Source organism: Panthera onca, chromosome F2 (assembly GCF_046562875.1).
Source record: "Panthera onca isolate mPanOnc1 chromosome F2, mPanOnc1 haplotype 2, whole genome shotgun sequence".
Classification (NCBI taxonomy): domain Eukaryota; kingdom Metazoa; phylum Chordata; class Mammalia; order Carnivora; family Felidae; genus Panthera; species Panthera onca.
In genome coordinates, this window is record NC_138356.1 from 23398333 (window position 1) to 23404558 (window position 6226).

Genomic DNA, 6226 nt, shown 5'->3' on the forward strand with positions numbered 1-6226 from the left:
GCCACTCATCACAGCGTTGCCCTTGCTGCAGCCAAAGGAACCTGATCAGCAGGTCATTAGGAGCCCACCATCTTCATCATTTTCACTAATGGTGAGGAATTTTTTCAGAGTTAATAATTTTTGTTGTAAGAAATCACTTATTTGAAATTTGGTAATAACTTCAATTAATTTCTGTTAAATGCAAGAAAAATTGAGTTTTTAACTTCAAAACTCAATGTATTGAATAATCTCACTTTTATTTTATTTTATGTTTTTATTATTATTATTATTATTTTTTAGTTTAGTTATTTATTTTGAGAGCATGAGAGCACGAGCAGGGAAGGGGCAGAGAGAGAGGAAGAGAGAGAATCCCAAGCAGGCTCTGCACTGATAGTGCAGAACCCAATGTGGGGCTCAAACTCATGAACTGTGTGAGATCATGACCTGAGCCAAAATCTGGAGTGGGACCCTTAACTGACTGAGCCACCCAGGAACCCCTGAATAATCTCATTTTTATAAAGTTTATCTGACTGTGCATTTTTCTTCTTTTGGTTCTGTAAGTCTGTATGCACACAAAGGTGTCAGGAATGATGTTGAGCAAATGTTGACAATGGCATGTCATGATGTAATTTTCCTTTGCCTTTTTTTTTTTTAATTTAGAGAGAGAGAGAGAGAGAGAGACCGCCTGCCTGTAAGCAGGGAAGAGAAGTGGGGGTGGGGGGAAGAAAGAATCTTAAGCAGGTTTCAAGCTCAGCATGGAGCCCTACTCAGGGCTCGATCCCATGACCCTGGGATCATGACTTGAGCCGAAATCAAGAGTGAGATGTTCAACCACCTGAGCCACCCAGGCGCCCCTCCTTTGCTTTTTTGCCTTTGTACTTTCCTGTGTTCCTCGAGCATGTATTTAAAAAACATGTATCATTTTCACAAAAACAACAGTTATTTTAAAAAACTTACGTGTTGATACCCAGAATAGGCAAATTCATAGTCATAAAGTAGACTAGAGTTTACCAGGGGTTGGGGTAGGGAAGGGAATGGATAGTTATTGTTTAATGGGTACAGAGTTTTTGTTTGGGGTCATGAAAAGTTGTGGAAACGGGTAGTGGTGATGGTGTATAACACAGTGAATGTACTTAACACCACTGAATTGTACACTTAAAAATGGTTAAATTGGTAAATTTTGGAAAATCTATATTTTACCACAATAATTTTTTAAAAAAGTAGCTTATCTCTTGTGTTTCCCAGCCCTTGGACACCATGACAATAAATGCCTACGTAGACATTATGGCCAAGCAGCCTGGCCAATGGGCTCCATCCTCCCGTTCAGTATTTGCATAAATGAGGCCTTAATGATTTAATCCCAGGAAGAGACTAAAGTGGGGATGTCAGGATCTTAGGCAGGGGCCAAGGAAGAAAAACTGCTAAATAATTCGAGGGGAAGACAGGGGTGGGGGTGAAGAGAATCTTTCTTGTTGCCCTTGAAAGCCCAGGAGTAGATTCGGGCTTTCTTTTTCTTTCCAACACTGCCCAAGAAGTTCTGAGCCTTGGAGCTGCTCTTGGATCCCTTTGCTCTGTATCTTCCCCTCCAGCTACATTTCCCATGTTTGGCCCAGTAATCCAATAAGCAATTCCAAATTTACGTCTGTTAGTCTGGCCTGGTGCCTGTCATCTTCCAAGGAAGCACAATCCTGTACTATGTGCTCTCTCTCTGAGGAAGACAGATGGATCAGCAAATCGTGGACTGGAGACAGGAACTCAGGCCCCACCTCTGGCTTGTCAATTCCGAGCCCCTCAGAACCTCTGTTGAACATTGCTGCCATGGCAACTGTTGGGGGAAAACACCTGGCCGAGAGGGAGCCTGCCAAAGCCCACTGTAGCAACAGCAAGGGATGAAGAGGGTATTTCCGGGACAGTTGAAGGGCCCAGATCTGAGCCAGCCTGAACAGTCTGGAAGTGTTTGACCCAGATTGTTTAAACCAGAGAGGCTGAAAACATAATTTAAAAAAATCAGTATAATTGCTTTAGTAAGTGCTAAAGCGAAGGACTCTGTAAGTTCCTGTCTCATTCTTGATTCTGGGGCACGATGACCAATAAGAACGTTGGCCTCCATTCCTGGCCCTTCGTGGGGTTTATAATTACAGCCGATCCACAGAGAGCTCCCAAACACCCTGGCCCGGCCAGGCGGAGACCAGCTGTTTGCACACAGACCTCGAAGGGAGTGATGCCTGCAGACAGTAAAGCATGTTCTCATATTAGCGTCTTGCTCATGAGCATTGCCCCACTACACTGTTAGCATAAGTCATGGGAGGCAAAGACGCTTCCCTGTGTGTGTTTCTCCTCTCTCCACTCCCCCTCTCCCCCACCTTTTTTTTTTTTTTTTAAGCATGGAGTTTTAAATTTCACGTACTGTGATCTAACTTCCCATTTCCCACTCACAAACAAATGACATCTGGCCACTCTCAACAATAAACTTGGAAAGATGAGACATTTCCTGTTAGTTCTCTATGTAACCCCTGCTTAAACTTTCAAATTCCTGAAAGAATTGCCTGAAAAATAAATGGATCATTAAAGGCGGTGGGGGGACGGCATTGGGGAACCTGCTACAAGAGCCCTTCGACAGTTAATGCCGATAAGTTTTACCAGTGTTTCGGCTTTTTTTTTTTTTTTTTTTTTTTTTTTTTTTAGCCATGTTTTAACACTGAAGGATCAAAACCGGTTTGTGATTCTGCACAACCACCTTATGGAAATAGCAACTGAGAAAGACTTCCACCGGGCTGCTGGCTCCAACCAACATCATGGCTAATTGCCCAATTCCTTCTAAGTGGAGGTAGAAAATATTATTTTAAAGTACTCAGCTGTTTTTAGCACCCCGCTTATCTATCCACTTGATTCCTAAGAAATTGCATCTATGGCCTCACAACCTCAATCGTTACACAACACTTTTCACTTCTTTCAAATCTCCATTTCCAAAACTGAACTTTCTTCCTCATCTTTAACGGCTGGCAGGGCATTTCTTCTTGGAGGCCCTGCCCTTATCTCATACTCAGCATGACTAAGACTGCTTACTCCCCACCAACCTCCCCAAACCAGCTCCTTTTACCACACTTCCTCTTTCTCTCCAGGATTCCAGCTTTCTCCCAGACCCAGTGCGAGCCAGGACATCAGAGGGCCTGGGTTGTCCCCATACTTGGCCCCTAGAGACAGTGACCTCTGCTAATACATTACACATGTCCCTCCATCCCATTCCTACAACCACCGACCTTCTCTGTGGGCTTATTACCACATGTGTGACAAGTCCCATGATTTTCTGATAGGTACCCTTCTGCCACTTCCTATCCCACCACCTAGGAGGTACACCTAGTCTTTTTAGTACGCCACTCCGATGTAGTGTTTTCCCGTCAAAATTGTGCAATGCATTGTCAATGCTCACACACGGTATGGGCTTGGTGGGTGTACCGGTTGGCCAGTCACCCTGGGCCCTGTGCTTGGGAGGCCCTGCACGTGGTTGAATGTTCTGCTGTCCTGTGTTGAAACTCCTAATGTTGGAACCAGGAACCCTGGATTTTCATTTTGCTTTGGGCCCTGCAACATAGGTAATGGGTCCCGCTTCCTTGCCAAGTCGAGACTCCTTAGCTCGGCACTGAGAAGTGTCTCAGTTTGTCTGGCCCCTCTCTCTGGTCTCACGAGTAGATCTTGACATCAACTCTCTGCTCCAGCGTTTCTGATCGATAGTCTGTTGTAACTGGAACACACATGCTCATTCCTGCTTCAACTACTTCGCTCATTTAATTCCCCTCTCCTCCTATACCTTCCCTACTCCCCCTGCCCCTCTCATGTCAGTCCTGCTTATATTTCAATATCCTCCCTCCTGCCCAATCTCTCCTACACTCTACTCTTCTGGCAATGACAGTCAGCCTCATCTGGCTCTTATACGTTTATTTTTCTAACTTATTTTCTCCTTTTACTCCCTGAGCCTTGTTCTCCCAGCCAGTACATAGTTGGGGTCAGGGAGCCCATCTTACATGTCAGCACCATCGTTACAAAGCCTTGCAGGGTACGTGGGTGCTGTTTTCCTCTGTTTCTAGTGAGGGTGTTAGAATATCTGTTTCATGAATGAGTAACAGACACAAAGTGGGTTAAAATTTACTCAAGCAAAGAGTAGAAAGCTAGAAATATTCACTGAGTACCTCTATATGTTAATTCAAAAGTTATCGAATGCCCGCTTTGTGCTGAGTGCTGCTCTATTCTAAGCAATAGGCAGACTGGTGGAGGGTTGCTAGCTGTATGGGTACCACATACAGCCCTTGGCATTTTTTTTTAAATTTTTTAATGTTTATCATTTATTTTTGAGAGAGAGAGAGAGAGACAGAGTGAAAGCAGAGGAGGGGCAGAGAAAGAGGGAGACACAGAATCTGAGGCAGGCTCTAGGCTCTGAGCTGTGAGCACAGAGCCCAACGCAGGGCTCAAACTCAACAAACCACGAGATCAAGACCTGAGCTGAAGTCGGACACTCAACCGACTGAGCCACCCAGCTGCCCCAGCCCTAGGGATGTTCTGCTGCTGGGTCCTCAGAGTCAGGCTGTCCACTGTTCCATATTGCCCTTAGGTTCATGGGGAATGTTCTTCAACAACTGGGTGAGGCCATCACAGCCATGTCCTTGTCCTCACCTCCCAGTCTCACCTCTCAGGTTCCTCAAACATACCTGGAGTTTCAGCCGCCAGCTCTCTGCCTGGGATGTGGCTTCTAGGAACGATTGGAGAGTTCCAAATCGAATTCCAAATCGAATTCATAAGGAATTTGCCCATATTAGTGGTTTCTGCTTTGAGTGACCTCAAAAACCCTGTCTTTCTGATCATTCACCCCAAAGTAGTGAACGCCTCCCTGAGGCTGCCTCCTTGGGATGAAGCAAGGATTATGGAGTAGAGGAGATATGGGGGGGGGGGGGGGTACATAGGTTAGTATTTTAAATTATGTAACACCTCACACTCCTCCATTTAATAAATATTAACAGAGCACTGCTTCCAAATGACAGGCACGGTCCTGGGCGCTGGACCAACCCCATAAACTAAAAGCCACGGCAGGCCTTGCACCGTGGGATATACAGCATAATGCAGACCTTCAGTCTAGAGGGAAGGGATTACAGGTCTCCCCTGCTCTAAGGAAGTTCTTAGCGCCTCTGAAAACTGCTGTCTCAAGGGAAATGACTTCTTAGACGCAGAGCAAGAGGAACTATTAGATTTTTCCTAAATACAGATAAAAAAGACAGCTCCTGGTGGGAACCAAAGCACCGTGGACCACACATTTACACACACACACACACACACACACACACACACACACACACATACATGTATGTGTCTGGTAGAATACTATGATTTCTTTGAGCTGTGATGTTCTTCTTCCTTAAAATCTCCATTAGAGTTCATTACACTTCAAGTTTGGAAAAGAATGTGAGCACATTTGCTTCCCTTATGCCCTTTGTGGAAGTGAAGGGGTGGAGAATGGGGGTTCCTAGTGGCAGTTGTGTTCGGGGCCCCCTTGGTTTCCAGACCCTGGGAGCCAGGACTGGGTGTCCACTCCGAGGGGAAGAAAATGTTGGTCCAGAGTGAAGAGCGGGAACCACGCTATGCAGTGACTAGGGTCCAGCCACGGGGGGGTTAGGCCAGGGGCGGTTCGTGTGGTCAGTGCAAACTGCCTAATTTTTCCTCAGATGGTGCTGAAGAAAACACTGCCCAGAAAGATCCTCAAGGGGAGGTGGAGGGGACGCGTCAACACAGGAGGCCAGCCACATTCTGAGAAGAGCGGAAACGAGCATTGTAGAACTCCCTAATGGCCCACTACAGAAAAAAGGGATTTGCTTTTCCAATGCCACAGAATCGCATCCGGAAAACACTAATTTTTTAATTCAGATTTATTTATGATCGCAAAGGAAAGGCATGTTGATTTCTCGTTCTCTGGTGAAATGTTTCTGATGGTGGGCTTTTTTTTTTTTTTTTTTTTTTTTAAAGATACTACATCATTTATTAAACTTCTCACAGAAAAATGAATACTTTTTTTTTTTTCATGTTTATTTGAAAAAGGCTGTTTTTCTCAAGAGGTTCTTACCAAACCCAAATCCAAATCCAGCCACAGGGGAAAACAAAGGCATTTTGACATTCATCACTATGTGTTGAATACCCACAAGGTCCTGGGCATTGCTGGCGCTGAGGACAAAGGCAGGTAAGAGGAAGAGCCTGGATTCTCAAG

At 45.1% G+C, this 6226-nt stretch overlaps 1 long non-coding RNA gene across 1 annotated transcript; it reads left to right on the plus strand.

Annotated features, from left to right (window-relative positions):
- Positions 1-1371: 1371 nt before the first annotated feature.
- On the plus strand, positions 1372-5951 carry LOC132664797 (uncharacterized). Its single transcript, XR_009603846.3, has 3 exons — positions 1372-2027; positions 2665-2806; positions 5691-5951. It is a non-coding gene; the product is annotated as an uncharacterized LOC132664797 (long non-coding RNA).
- Positions 5952-6226: the final 275 nt, after the last annotated feature.